Genomic DNA, 16197 nt, shown 5'->3' with positions numbered 1-16197 from the left:
ATGATGAAATTATGACAAGGCTTAAGAATATATTCGCCTTAAGGAAGCCGAGTCTTAATCAACGCCTTTAAACGCCCCCCTGTACACCGTTACAGCCGCTCCACGCACGTGCACGCAGGTTACCCCCTGATAGGCTCTTACAAGCCAAAGAAGAGTTCCGCAAGATGGAGGAAATGGGCATAGCGCGTCGCTCAGACAGCCCATGGGCGTCCCCGCTACACATGACCCTGAAGTCATCTGGCGGATGGAGACCTTGTGGGGACTACCGCCGCCTTAATGAGGTCACAACAGCCGACTGGTACCCGATCCTCCACATCCAGGACTTCACGGCAAATTTCGACGGTGCCAAGATCTTTTCAAAGATCGACTTGGTACGCGGCTACCGCCCCGTTTGGTCTGTTTGTATTCCTACGCATGCACTTCGGCCTTAATAATGCCGCTCAAGCGTTCCAGCGCCTTATGGACAGCGTGGGTCGTGGTCTTGACTTCGTGTTCATCTACCTCGACGACATTCTCATCACCAGCCGCTTTCGACATGAACACCGCGAACACCTCCGGCAGCTCTTGCAGAGGCTTAATGACCATGGCCTTTCCTCGGCCATCACATCAATCAGCACGGAGCCGTGCCGCTCCCATCCAAGGTCGAACCGATTCGGAAGTTTCCCAAGCCCACTACGCTGAAAGGACTCCAGGAGTTCGTCGGTATGGTAACCTTCTACCACCGCTTCGTTCCCGCAGCTGCCAGGATCATGCAACCTCTGTTGAAGGTCCTAGCTAACAAGCCTAAAGACTTCATTTGGGACGAAGCAGCTACAACCGCGTTCGAAAACGCCAAGGAGGCGCTGACAAAGGCAACGATGCTAGTACACCCACGAAGTACCGCATCAACAGCTCTCACGGTCGATGCATCCGACACAGCTGTAGGAGGAGTTCTGGAACAACTTATTGATGGTGTCTGGCGGCCGCTTGCCTTTTTCAGTCGACACCTGAGACCCCAGGAGCGCAATTATAGCGCATTCGACCGGGAATTCCTCGCTCTCTACCTGGCCATCTGGCACTTCCGCGACTTCCTCGAAGGCAGGGTTTCACCGCTTTTACCGACCACAAGCCACTCACTTTTGCCTTTGCCAAAGTGTCCGACCCTTGGTCAGCTAGACAGCAGCGCCATCTGGCATACATCTGAGTACACTACTTGCGTGCAGCATGTGTCGGGCAAAAGCAATAAGGTCGCAGATGCGCTTTTGCGCACTGCCATCAATACTATCCACGCTTTGGCGCCACGTCTCGACTACACAGCACTGGCTGCGGCCCAGGAAAAAGATGAAGAAATGCCCGCTTATCGCATCGCCATCTCTGGCTTAGTATTGGAGGATGTCCCATTCGAACCAGCAAACACCACACTCCTCTGCGACGTCTCTACGGGACGCATTTTTCCCAACTGTATACTGGCTCGTCAAGGGAGGCACAACCAGCCAATCACCGTGCGTCTTACTCATGACGTCATGAGTCACCACAGCCAATCAGCATTATTAGGAGAAGTGAATTGGCAAAATTAGGCAAATGCTTGCATGTAACTGCAAGAAGTGAGATTGTTTGACATTCAATAACTCAATTTTATTGTAACACATCATTCTGACCAAGTAAAGCAATGATGAATGTTTTTGTTGCCATGATATCAATTCTTTACTTTCGTCTCCCCCCCTCCCTCAAATCTTATTTTCTATAAGAAGTAGTACTAGCGTGAATACTGAATGGGCAATCATAGCATAATATTAAGTTAAATTTATATTTGCATTTGGAAAAAGAATGTTGTGAATACAATACATAGATGCATTTGTGTAACCCTATTTGGATTCTCTCTTTTCCCGCCACTTCAAGTCTTCGACAAAGTCATTGTTAAAGCTTAAATTAAGGATTCCTATTAAAATTAATAAAAGCACTTTTACGTAAATTTTGTGTTCTCATAGGGAAGGTTTCCAACAATGGTAAGTGCAAGGAATGTCAATTAAGTTAAACTTCAAACTCCAAAGGGATCATAGAAAATGAACAAACGAGTAAAGCGGTGTGATAATGATCATTATTGTGACTTCAAATGTTTTATATCAGCCACAGTACACAGCAAAATTACTGTGAACACTTATATATGAAAACACTTTATTAATGTTCTATTGAAGGATCAAATATTAAAAAAAAGGTTAGTTGCAACGTAGCCTAGCACAGTGTGGTCAGATAACTGGTGGATCTATGTGACTGTGTTTCTTGTACCACATAAATGACTGTATTGCCCATGTTATTTGCTTATTATGTAATTTGCTACCTGTTCTCTTCCCTTGGTACTGTCTTCAGTTATGTAGCAAGAGTGCAACTTCGCTATCTTTTTTTCAAAGAAGTTTGATAAAAATTAACATTTCAGCATGCAGAATATTATTACTTATGATGAACAAATTAAAATAAATGTTTCTTTTACGGTTTCGTGACATTTTTAGTGCCTTAATTTTTTTTTATTTTTACGCCATTTCTACAGTGAAAAGCAGCATGCAATTGGCTAGGTTAGTAGGCTGCCAGTAATTTTTGTTTTTTTCCAACAAAGGAGGCAGCTCAAGGGCACACAAAAAAAGAAAACAATAATAAAAAAAAGCCCGCTACTCGCTGCTCCAAAAAAAGAAACAAAAGAGGTGGCCGAAAGCAAGATCAAATACAGGAGGAGAGGTGTCCTGATACCCTCCTCTTGAAAGAGTTCAAGTCGTAGGCAGGAGGAAATACAGATGAAGGAAGATTGTTCCAGAGTTTACCAGCGTGAGGGATGAAAGAGTGAAGATGCTGGTTAACTCTTGCATAAGGGGTTTGGACAGTACAGGGGTGAGCATGAGTAGAAAGTCGAGTGCAGCGGGGCCGCGGGAGGCATGCAGTTAGCAAGTTCAGAAGAGCAGTCAGCGTGGAAATATCGATAAAAGATAGAAAGAGAGGCAACATTGCGGCGGAATTTAAGAGGTAGAAGACTATCAGTATGAGGAGGAGAGCTGATGAGACGAAGAGCCTTAGCCTCCACTCTGTCCAGAAGAGCTGTGTGAGTGGAGCCCCCCCACACATGAGATGCATACTCCATACAAAGGCGGACAAGGCCCCTGTATATGGACAGCAACTGTGCAGGGGAGAAGAACTGTGTTGAGGAAGGTGATAGCTGGGTGTTGTCAAAGAATAGGGGATAGTTGTTTGGAAGATTGTGTCGAGTGGATAGGTGGAGAAACTGTGTTTTTGAGGCGTTGAAGGACACCAGGTTCTTCTTGCCCCAATCGGAAATAATAGTAAGGTCTGAGGTTAAGCGTTCTGCAGCCTCCAGCCTTGAGTCGTTAAGTTCCTGTAGGGTGGGTCTTCTATTAAAAGAAGTTGAATAATGCAGAGTGGAATCATCGGCGTAGGAATGGATAGGACAGTTCGTTTTGGAAAGAAGATCATCAATGAACAACAGAAAAAGAGTGGGAGATAGGACAGAACCCTGTGGGACACCACTGTTAATAGATTTAGGGGAAGAACAGTGACCGTCTACCACGGCAGAAATAGAACGGTCAGAAAGGAAACTGGAGATAAATGTACAGAGAGAAGGATAGAAACCGTAGGAGGGTAGTTTGGAAAGCAAAGATTTGTGTCAAACCCTATCAAAAGCTTTTGATATGTCCAGCGCAATAGCAAAAGTTTCACCGAAACGGCTAAGAGAGGATGACCAAGAGTCAGTTAAGAAGGCTAGGAGATCACCAGGAGAACGCCCCTTGCGGAACCCATACTGGCGATCAGATAGAAGGTCAGAAATGGAAAGGTGCTTTTGAATCTTCCGGTTAAGGATTGATTCAAAAGCTTTAGATAGACAAGAAAGTAAAGCTATAGGACGGTAGTTTGAGGGATTGGAGCGGTCACCCTTCTTAGGTACAGGCTGTATGAAGGCATACTTCCAGCAAGAAGGAAAGGTAGATGTTGACAGGCAGAGGCGAAAGAGTTTGACCAGGCAGGGTGACAGCAAGGAGGCACAGTTTTTAAGGACAATAGGAGGCACTCCATCAGGTCCATAAGCCTTCTGAGGATTGAGGCCAGAGAGGGCATAGAAAACATAATTTTGAAGAATCTTTATAACAGGCATAAAGGAGTCAGAGGGGGGATGAGTAGGAGGAATATGCCCAGAATCGTCCAGAGTGGAGCTTTTAGAAAAAGTTTGAGAGAAGAGTTCAGCCTTAGAGATAGATGAGACGGCAGTGTTGCCGTCAGGACTGAGGAGTGGAGGGAAAGATGAAGAAGTGAAGTTGGAGATGTTTTTGGCTAGATGCCAGAAGTCACGGGAAGAGTTAGAGAAAGCAAGGTTTTGGCATTTTCTATTAATGAAAGAATTTTTGGTTAGTCGGAGAATAGATTTGGCACGATTTCGGGCAGAAATGTAAAGTTCATAATTAGCATTAGTTTGAAGGCTCTGGTACCTTTTGTGAGCTACCTCTCTATCATTGACAGCACGAGAACAAACGTGATTAAACCAAGGCTTTTTTACGTGAGGAGTAGAGAAAGAACGAGGAATGTATGCCTCCATCCCAGAGACAATCACCTCTGTGATGCGCTGAGCACACACAGAGGGGTCTCTATCCTGGAAGCAATAATCATTCCACGGGAAATCGGAAAAGTACATCCTCAGGTCGTCCCACCGAGCTGAAGCAAAATGCCAGAAGCATCGCCTCTTCGGTGGGTCCAGAGGGTGTACAGGAGCGATAGGACAGGATGCAGAAATAAGATTGTGATCGGAGGAGCCCAACGGAGAGAACAGTTTGACAGAATAAGCAGAAGGGTTTGAGGTAAGGAAGAGGTCTAGAATGTTGGGCCGGTCTCCAAGACGGTCGGGAATACGTGTAGGGTGCTGGACCAACTGCTCTTGGTCATTAAGGAGAGCAAAGTTGTAGGCTTGTTCACCAGGCTGGTCAGTGAGAAAGGATGAAAGTCAAAGATGGTGGTGAACATTGAAATCTCCTCGGATTGAGATTTCAGCGAAGTCAGAGTGGGTCAAGATGTGCTCCACTTTTGAGTTCAAGTAGTCAAAGAATTGTACATATTTAGTTGAGTTAGGTGAGAGATAAACAGCACAGATGTATTTAGTAATAAAATGACTGTGAAGTCTTAGACAGATGGTGGAAAATTCTGAAGAGTCAAGGTCGTGGGCACGAGAGCAAGTGATGTCGTTGCGCACGTAGGCGCAACATCCAGCTTTGGATTGAAATTTAGGAACATAAGAACATAAGAGTCTGCAAGAGGCCGGTAGGCCTGTACGAGGCAGCTCCTTTAAACCTAAGTTCCCTTGGTCGTTGAAGATAGCAAAGTTGTAGGCTTGTTCACCAGGATGGTCAGTGAAAGAGGATGAAAGCCAAAGCTGGTGGTGAACATTGAAATCTCCTAGGATGGAGATTTCAGCGAAGGGAGAGTGGGTCAAGATGTGCTCCACTTTAGAATTCAAATAGTCAAAGAATTTTACATAGTTGGTAGAGTTAGGTGAGAGAAAGACAGCACAGATGTATTTAGTAATAGAATGACAATGAAGTCTTAGCCAGATGGTGGAAAATCACATGTTAGTATTTGTTGATTCCAGCCAAGATCTATCAAATGTGCGCAGATTAGTTTCAAGTTGCCCATTCAGTATTCACGCTAGTACTACTTCTCATAGAAAATAAGATTTGAGGGAGGGGAGGGAGACGAAAGTAATGAATTGATATCATGGCAACAAAAACATGCATCATTGCTTTACTTGGTCAGAATGATGTGTTACAATAAAATTGAGTTATTGAATGTCAAACAATCTCACTTCTTGCAGTTACATGCAAGCATTTGCCTAATTTTGCCAATTCACTTCTCCTAATAATGCTGATTGGCTGTGGTGACTCATGACGTAAAGAGTAAGACGCACGGTGATTGGCTGGTTGTGCCTCCCTTGACGGGCCAGTATACAGTTGGGAAAAATGCCTACGGGGCAGCCAAGACCCATCATCCCTGCCGTCTGGCGCCGCCAGGTTTTCGACATAGTGCACGACCTGGCTCACCCTTCAACCCGGGCAACAAAAGCGCTAATGACAACCTAGTTCATGTGGCACGGGCTGAGTAAGCAAGTAGGTGATCCCTTGTCAAACCTCCAAGATCCAGCGACACACCAAAGCACCGCCACAGAGCTTCGCCCCGCCAGACCGACGCTTCGATCATATCCACGTGGACATCGTGGGCCCTCTTCCGCAATCCAGAGGAGTTACTCATCTTTTCACTATCGTGGACCGATTCACAAGATGGCCGGAACCGATCCCACTCTCGGATACTTCAACCGCCACCTGTGCGCGTGCTCTCACCGCCCACTGGGTCGCCCGCTTCGGTGTGCCAGCTGACATATCTTCAAACAGAGGTGCACAGTTCACCTCTGCACTGTGGTAGGCAATAAACCAGCTACTTGGCGTAAATTTACACCACACGACCGCCTACCATCCACAAGCAAACGGCCTGGTGGAACGCTTTCACCGGCACATGAAAACAGCTCTCAAGGCACGGCTAAAAGGCCCAGACTGGATGGACGAACTGCCGTGGGTGTTGTTAGGCATACGCACGGCTCCAAAGGAAGACCTGACAACCTCCTCGGCCGAACTGCTATACGGCGCTCCACTGACAGTTCCGGGTGATTTTATTCCAGCGGCGCGAGGACAACAGGCATCTCCTCCGTCCGTCCTTACACGCCTCCGTGAGAAAGTCGGGGCGCTCTCACCAGTCCCTGCGTCTCGACATTGCCTCACAACCGGGTACACACACTCAAAAAACTATCGTTACACATTCAGCACGATACAAACTGACACCAAGGACGAAGCCATTGCGAACAGGCTACTCATGTTGGTATCACTGCGTGTGCTAGATGTAAGGTTCACTTGCCTGAATCAAGTGAGCGGGACTCGTAAATGAAGCAGTAGAATTTGAGCTGGCACAGTAACGCTTCATGAAACACAGGTGGAATCTTATTCGAAATCAATTGATCTGGGTTCTATGTAGCTATAATACTGTAGTGTTTGGGGTGATGAAATTATGCTTTAACACTTCACACACAAGGGAAAAGTTAAAATTTCGTCCATTTAAGAGACATTATGATAAACACCTTGGGGTGATGAGTCACCCAGGATTCGGATATTACAGTGAATCCCACTGACTGATCGCCACTTACGGCTCCACTGAGTCTAGGAGGTTACGTAAAATTTAGTTAACCCTTATGATAGATTTATAGTGGATTATAAACTTGACTTATCACCCAAATGGTAAAATAACGTTGGCATTGGTTTCACTTGTATAGTATGCACTACTCGAGTTACGGTATTCGCTTGTCTCGAAACAATCATGGAATGCACCCAATAAGATTAATTACCTAATAATTCTCGGCGAGTCATTATACCAACGTGTTAGACAAATTAACTCCTGCATGCAAGCTATTTAATAAATTACTCTTCTCCAGAGACGGATAAATCGGCAATTCAAAACGCCGGCGCCAAATTCCTTACTCGTCAACTTAAAAAGCGCGCAAAGTTCCTACTTATTATTAGGCAATGAGGCAGCACAAGAGAGAAGGGTAGACCAGGAGTAGATTAAAACAACCTATATACATAGCTGGGCGTTATCGCAATAAGTTACCGCGATACTTTATCGCTGATAACAAAATCGGGTTATCGGCCATTCGCTACTTATTTAAATATATATCGGTATCTTCGTTACTTTTGTAATCGCTACTTTTTTCTGCCTCTCAGAAAAAAAAGAAAAAAAACTATCCTCCTCCTTACTGCGCATGCGTGGCCCGGGCGCTCGGGGTTGTATGAAAAAACTTCGCGGTATGAAATATCTTCGGTGAAGAGATTTCATACTTAGATCATCAACATTAAAACACTAAGTTATGTTTTATGTTAGACTCAAAAATCAATATATCAAAGAGAAAAATCATTTAACTTTGGCCCCAAAATGATTATTCACTGCCTCAAATTTGATATTCCATATTCGTTTGTGAGCATTTTTGGTATTGAAGGCACCCGGTGTTGTGTTATTTGGTGTCCCATCGTCAAAGCGCCACAGACACTGGTCTCTCGTTAACTGAGCATTTTCAGACCAGTAAGCTAAACCCTGTACTGTCGCACAAAGCTTTTAACATTAGAGTTGTTGAAGGCTGAATCAGACATACAGTACCACTATCCTCACTGTTTCTAGGACGACACTCTGTACATATAAATAGAACTCGTACAGAGTGTCGTTCTAGAAATAGCGAGGATGGTGGTAGTGGTACTGTATGTCTGATTCACCCTTCCAGCAACTCTTAATTACGGTTAAAAAGCTTTGTGAGACTGTACAGGTCTACGCTTGCTGGTCTGAGCATGCGCAGTTCACGCGAGACCAGTATTTGTAAAAAAAAGCACCAGCTTTTGACGGTGGGGACACCAAATAACACAACACCGGTTCAGGCGTTTCTAGTATTATCGTCCATAGGTACGTGTCAACGTGTGGTTTTCGGGTTTTGTAAGTCTTCTAAAATACAGATAATGAAAATTTGAACTCATCTATGTTTTTTTTATTTGAAATATCAATATAGTGGAGAAGCAGGAGCTGGCGTGAGCGTCGGGCTCGGCAGGGGACGTCCACGTGGGAAAGGGGCAGTCCTGGTGATGGACAGACGGGCGCCGCTTGATGTGGAGAAGGAGCAGCTCGGGTGGTGTGAAGAGGCGGGCGCTCGTCGTGATGTAGGGAGCAGCTTGGGGCAGTGGTATATCGGCCACCAGGGCAGTCTAGGGGCAGGTTACCCCGCCATACAAGTTCCCATCCTGTAGTCCGTCTCACACAGCAGGCCGTGGGTGGTTTTTCGGGGCTGAGTGGAGATGGACACCTCTCTCACTCAACTCTAACTCGCTGCCTTTCTTGCTTCCTGCTGCTCGTCTCCTGACTAGCCCGCCTCACACAGCAGGCCGTGGGTGGTGTGTGGGTCGGGGGCTGCGTGGAGAGATGGACACCTCTCTGACCAACACGTTTCTCTGTGTTTTCTCGCTGCCGCTCCTTGCTGTAGGGGTGTTCGTCTCCTCACGTCTCCCAAGCTTGTGGTGCTCTCCTGCTCTTCCCTCCTCCTCCTCGCTTACTCATCAGCTTCTCCGTTCCATCACGTGATCTTTTAACCCCGCATTACTGACTCTCTCTCCCTTCCGGAACATTCTTTTACAATCAAACCCCTACCTATCTAACTAACTAGTTATTGGTTTCTTTGGGGGGGGGGGGGGGTCGAGTCTTTGAGATGAGGGATTTCAGTAACTCTCGTTCACGATATTTACCTATTCGCTCGCCGTGTTATCTTCTCATAACCTTTTACGCACTTACATTCCTTAGCCACCCATTCACTCTTTCACTCATCCACGCTCCCACTCGCTCACACTTACTCACTCTGTTACTCACTGACTTATTCACATTCTCGTTCACTCACATTCGGATCGTTACACGGCTCCCTCCTTCCTGAGATTGAAATCCCTTTCTCAGAGCCTCGAACCCATGGGTAACATGTCTAAAAACAATCACATTTCTACTCACTCCAAATAAAACATTGTTACATCATATATAAAACATCCTACTAAACATAAAAAAAAAAATACATTACTAGACTATTTAAGGGTCACAAAAAATTGTTTTCAATCGCGGCCAACCATATGGTACTACATTATTCCATAATATAGGCACGGGTGCCTTGGGGTCTCATCAGGACCCGGCATCCTGGTAGGGTGTCAGGTGTGTACCTCCCACCTCCTCCTGGCATCCGGGGTTGCGTGGTAGGGCCTTTCCACCCCCTTCTCCACACCTTCTGCAGGGAGCCCAGGTCGTCCCAGATATTCCTGGTGGGGTCGACGAGGTTCTTCTGGGTCCCCATGCTTCCTCGGGTTTCGCTGACCCTGGATGCGGGAGAGATTTCCCAGTGCCGCTCTGCACTGCAACAAAGAGGGTTCATTACTGTCCTGCACCGCACAACTCTCCCAGGAGCCTACCTAAACTTCCTCTATTAGCCTTCGGGGCGGCCTTCTTTCCCTCGTGGGACGTTGTTCAACTTCGTCCTCATCACTATCGTCCACCGGTGGTACGAGTACTTCCTCCTGTTCGATGAGGATTTGTTCTTTTCCTACGTATGGTTTGATTTTCTCGGCCGCACGTTGTATTTGTGTCCCATTGAAAACATTCTCTAGCACATATGCACTTCCATCCCTAAGTATTTCTTTAACTTTGTACGGACCTAACTACTTCACTCCCAACTTCCGCTGTACCGAGGACTCACCTTGTTCCTTTTTCACCCAGACCAAACTGTTAAGTTCTACCCTCTGATTAGTTCTCCCTCGATTAGCCTTGTCTCGCCACTTTTGTGCTCTTTCCCTATTAGTTTCTTTAACCACCTCATGCACGATTTTTAGGTCCGCGTCATCATCGTCTTGTGGTAAGGGCGCACTTACACTTCGTGGCGCGTAACGAGAGAACATTAGGTAGAACGGTTGCTCCCCGGTGGTTTCGTGCACTGCCACGTTTAGGACTGTCTGGCACTGCCCGAGATAGTTTGGCCACCGGTGGGGGTGTCCTCGGCACAACGTAGCTAGGACTAATTTCATTGTTCTGTGCATCCGTTCTGAGATAGAGTTGCCTTGGGGATGGTAAGGAGTGCTGAACACCAACTGGGTGCCCATTCTGGTACATAGGTCTTTGACAATGGTTGCGTGGAACTCGCGCGCATTGTCCGTTAAGAGCACTTTCGGTGCCCCAAAATCTCCCGTGTACGTTTGCAAACCCTTCACTACTTCCTCCGCTAACCTTGATCTCATCTTTATAAATTTTACATACCTAGAGTAGTGATCTATAAGCGTCAGGACATATCGATGTCCGCTGTTGCTCGTGTGCATATCTGTGATGTCCATACTAATTCTCTCAAGGGGTTTATTACATGGTGGAAGCTCTTGCCATTGCATTTGAAGGCCCCTAGCAGTTTTGAGTTGTTGACAAGTTATACATTCTTTAATATGTTTTATCACATCTGCTCTCAAGTTGGGCCAGTAAAAATAGTCCTCTGCCTTGAGGGCAGATTTGAGAAAACCTAAATGACCCGAATCTCTCTCATGTGAAAACTTAGAGCCTGCCGCCTTAATTCATTTGGTATTACCAGGGTATACAATATGGTGTTGTCTTTCTTCCTGCGGGTGGAGTATAATATTTCATCCTCGATGTTAAATTGTGCGAGGGTTGCCCTAGGGTATTTTGAGCGTGGGGTACATCCTCCCTCTAAATACTGTCTCATCTCCCTCCACCTTGGTTTCTGCATTTGCAGCTGGCTAAACTCTTCTCTTGTTTTCCCCAGAAATAACTCACTTTGGTCGCCCCAAGGTCTTATGGGTCTTACTGGGCGACTTAATTGGTCAGCCACCACGTTCTTTTTCCCTGATTTGTAATCAATTGAAAAATGGTAATCCCTCATTACTAAAATCCACCGATTCATGCGGGGTGATTTAGTTTTTTGCCTAAAGATAGAGACTAGCGGTTGGTGATCTGTCCGCACAAATACTTTCGTGCCCCACAGGAAATGGTGAAACTGGCGACATGCCAATACTATAGCTAAAGCTTCCCTGTCCGTGGTGGAATATCTCATTTCTGCCGGACGAAGCTTTTTCGAGAAATACCCGATGACTCTCGGCAGATTATTATCATTCCTCAGCATTAACACAGCACCCACATGAGTGAGGCTGGCATCGGTTTCTAAGATGAAATTCTGTGTCATATCTGCTCGTCCTAGGATGGGGGCGGCTATTAATTTTCCCTTGAGTGTCTCGAACGCTTGCTGACAATCTGGCGACCAAAAAAATTGTACTCGCTTCTGGGTTAAGTTAGTTAAGGGGGCGGCTAGTTTAGGGAAGCTCTCTGTGTCGTCGGTAGAACGAACACATTCCTAGAAATCTGCGGGTTTCTTTAACGGTTGTTGGGGCTTTCATTTTCTCAATTGCTTCGATGTTTTTAGGGTCCGGTCGATATCCTTCCCGAGAGAATACATGCCCTAAGAATTTGACTTCCTTTTGCCCAATGTTACATTTTGATAGGTTTAACTTGATTCCTACCCCTCCCATGTGCTCGAAGGTTTCATGGAGTCTACTGAGAAGAGTATTAAAGTCAGGTGCACTTATGATCACGTCGTCTAAGTAAGTCTTTATCCATTCCGCCTTTAAGAGGGGTGCAAGGGCGGTTTGTAACTGTCTACTAAAAATAGCTGGGGAACAAGACAAGCCAAAGGGTAACCTTTTAAATCGGTATAGATTAATCCCCTCAGTAAATGTGGCTAAATCCCTGCTTGGTTCATCTAAAAGCACTTGATAGTATGCATCTTTCATATCTAAGGTGGCATAGTATTGCTGTCCCGACACTCTCTCTACTAGTTCCTCGAGTTTTGGTAGAGGGTGTATGTCTACTGCTAAATGGGTGTTAACCTTGCGGTAATCTAGGCACATTCTTTTCTCGCCGAACGGTTTACTAACCAGAACTATTGGTGACAACCAGGCGGCGGTAGATGCTTCTACTATGTCTCTCTGCGCTAGGTCCTCTATAATCTCTGCTATTAGCTCCTTTGCTTTTTCTGGGTATCTATAAATGGGGGCCCTGCATGGTACGGGATTCTCGACATTAATGTGGGCTGGGGGCGCTGTTATCAAGCCTAACTCATTTTTGTCTACCATAAATAACAATTCGTGGCGCCGTATTATTTGGAATAATTTCTGTTTCTGTTCTTCATCTAAGTGAGTCCAATCTCTTTCGCTTAATATGGTGTTTAATTTGTCTACTCTGGACATTTTCCCTGGGACCGCGTCATTTTCGGGCCCCATCGACTCACTGATCGTGGTTTTTAAGCATTTTTCCTCCGGAAACTCTTCAAGGTTACTGTTGATTATTTCATAACGTGCCAGGAATACCCCTTGATGTAGTGTTAAGTCTAATTTACTATAATTGATCATTGGGAGGAAGATGGTTTTTTCCTCGGTTACCTCCGTAATGAGAGGCAACCCTCCTTGCACGTTCTTATGTTCCGGGTCAACCACCAGGGTAGTACCAGGTGCTTCATCCACTTTGATTTCCCTCATAGCAGCACTGAAAGGTGGTAATTTTAATTTTGCTCTTAGTCTCACGAAAGCTTTGGCTGGGGAAGATTTGTTGGTGGCAATGGATTGGATCTTTATGTGCGTCACCTTCCCGTAGCGATGTTCATGATATTTAAGTGGGTAGGTGACATTATTCCAGATAATTTTCTTGTTTCAGTGGTCAAGGGTTAGGGGTACTCTTCCCAGGGCATTCATGCCCAACAACAAGGCTGGTTCTAAGTAATTATCGGGTACGATGGCTAGGGCCTAGGGGTACCTCTAAAGGTTGGTTGTCACCGCCTATGATGGAGGTAGTGGTTTGCCCTAGGATTCTGAGTTTCTTCCCTGTGATACCCTGTAGTTGCGGGATGGTTTTTCCTGTAACTACCTTGAGATTGAGTTGTTGCACCACACTCTCTTTGATTAGTGACATTTCGCTACCAGTGTCGAGCAGGGCCTCTAGCATATGGCTTTTGATGTTGACTGTGATTATTGGGGACCTAGCTTGCGCCAGTCACCGTGTCTGAAAGGTCTTCCTCCCTGGACAACCAGGGTACCCTCTTCGGCAGTTCATCCTCAAACAATCAAAACACGAACCGGGCAGCGGATTCTTAAAACATGACTGCACGTCGTGTGTTGTGGACCTACAATACGGGCAGTACACGTATGTCCTTCTCTCTCGAAGTTGTTTCTTTTGCTCTTCCCACTGCTTTAGTCTGCGCTCGATTCGATCGAGATAGGAGCTAAGGCGGTAGGTTCGGCCAAGGATTCAGCCTGTGGGGATGTTACTGGTGATGCTCCCGTGCTTGATGCACCAGCTGGAGGAGCGTCGTCCGTCACCATAAAGACACTGTCCTTTTTTCTTGACAGGGCTACTAGTCGCTCTACTTCTAGTTTTTCCATAAAGGTGTCGAGGGGCACGTGATTATCCATATATAATTCTAGTCTTTCCCTGCTGTCCCGAGGCATTCCCTTTAGCAGCTTTGACTTAATTACTTTTTCTCTCTTGGGGGCTTCTCCTGGGTTTGATATTACCTCCAGGAGGGCGAATTTACATTTAAGTTGGGTGACAAATTCAGTCGCATCGTCCTCGTATGAATATTTTAGATCATTTAAGGCGTCGAATACCTTCCCTTTACTTTGATCCGTTAGTTCTTTGATCAGTGACTTTACTTTGATCCGTTAGTTCTTTGATCAGTGATGTCTTGAATTCTTCCCAGTTCACAACCGGGCCATGCTTCAAAGTGCTTTGGATATAAACTGCTAATTCCGCGTCTACCCGACTCAAGGCTATTCCTTTTCTGTCTTCCCCCCGTGGGGTGCATTGTTCTATCTGGGAAAGGAATACCTCTAATCTACCTCCTCCTTCTACTCCCTTCAAGTGTCTTCTTTCAAGGATGGGTATGTCCCTTGGTTTGAGTAGTGGTTTAGTGACCGTGTCTTCTTGGCCTCTACGTAATCGGTCCACTAGTTCTAACATTGATGTTTTTAAAAAAATCTACCTCTTCCTCGAGTTCTTCCATTTTCACGGTGTCACCCGCTTGTGGCTCTTTCTTTATCTGTGTTTGTGCCCTAGGGTCTCCCTGGTCAGTGTCAGTACGCTGTTGGTCTGGGCAGTGTTCACTTTCCCATGGACCCAGCAAGTCAGCTATCTCTTCCTTTATAGTTTTCTCCATTGTGTCAAAGTTTCCTAGGTTTCCTCAGTATCAAAGTTTACAGTTTACTCTACTAAAGAGAAGAGAACAATCAAAGCAAACCAACAAAACAAATATATAAAACCCATAAACTTAAACGAAACCACCTTCGAACACATGAGCAAGGGAGGTTAAGCACTTGTTTGATCGTGATAATTACCGCGCCATTGCAGACTACCACTTTCCATTACTCTGGCAGAGACTCTTACCACGCGCACGCTCCTCCCACCTCTTCCCTTTCTTCTTCGAATACTGCTTGAATGCAGCTACGGAATTTACTGTCTACATACTCCCCCTTAGCCTCTCTTTCAAAGTGTACTCCATCAACTCCTAGTGCCTCCCAGAAGGGGGCTGCTCCGAAATCAAGGAACCTCCTCTTCCCCTTGGCCTTTTTGTACATTCGCCGATTAATGGCGTTACGCTGCCTCTCGTATTCATCCTGGGGCATCCAAAATCTCCTCTGTCTCTCTGTCCACCTCGGTTCTACATTGACAATCCTCACTATCGCTTCACAGTTGTTTTCAGTCTCTTGGGCGATGTTCAAAATGTCATTACTAATTTCACTATGCGTACTATCCGCTGTAATATCATTGCTCCCTAGCCACAAGATGACTAACTCGTATTTGTTCTCCAAGACAGGGGCCAATCTATCGTCTTCAAAGAAATTATCAGCTTTTCCTCCCGGGGCACGAAAAATATCTACCTGAATGTCCTGCTCCTCTACCTCCAATTCCCTTGGAATATGACTATGCCCTACAAGTGCTACTCTAAACATGTTCTCTGGTGTTATAAGCACCGAGAGAGAAAAACAAGTAAATGCAAAGACACACAAAAAAAATGTCAAGACTGCAAAGCAATAGGGCGACCAACAATCAATCATCAACAGGGGAAGAAAAAAAACCAAAAAATTATTAATTATCCTGTCTAGTTAACTCTGCTTCAACAAGGGGGGGGGGATGGTTCACAGGGAAATCCCACCGCAAAAGCCACCATATGTAGCGGGGGGGTAAGGTTCAGTAATCTCAAATGAGCAGCAAAACCGGCTCCAAATGATAACACTCACAGTAAGGTTGTATATAAATATGTATTTAGTTTCACTTTTCAAAGGTTAGCGGAGTACTAAAAAAATGAATGACTGACAGGCTGTATGCCTCTACTCTAACTAGCTACCGGTACAAGGGAGATATGGGGAATACACATAATGCTTAGCTCTGGTTGCTGGAGGAGGAGAAGCAGGAGCTGGCGTGAGCGTCGGGCTCGGCAGGGGACGTCCACATGGGAAAGGGGCGGTCCTGGTGATGGACAGACGGGCGCCGCTTGATGTGGAGAAGGAGCAGCTCGGGTGG

Source organism: Eriocheir sinensis, chromosome 64 (assembly GCF_024679095.1).
Source record: "Eriocheir sinensis breed Jianghai 21 chromosome 64, ASM2467909v1, whole genome shotgun sequence".
NCBI lineage: Eukaryota > Metazoa > Arthropoda > Malacostraca > Decapoda > Varunidae > Eriocheir > Eriocheir sinensis.
This window is presented reverse-complemented; position numbering follows the sequence as displayed.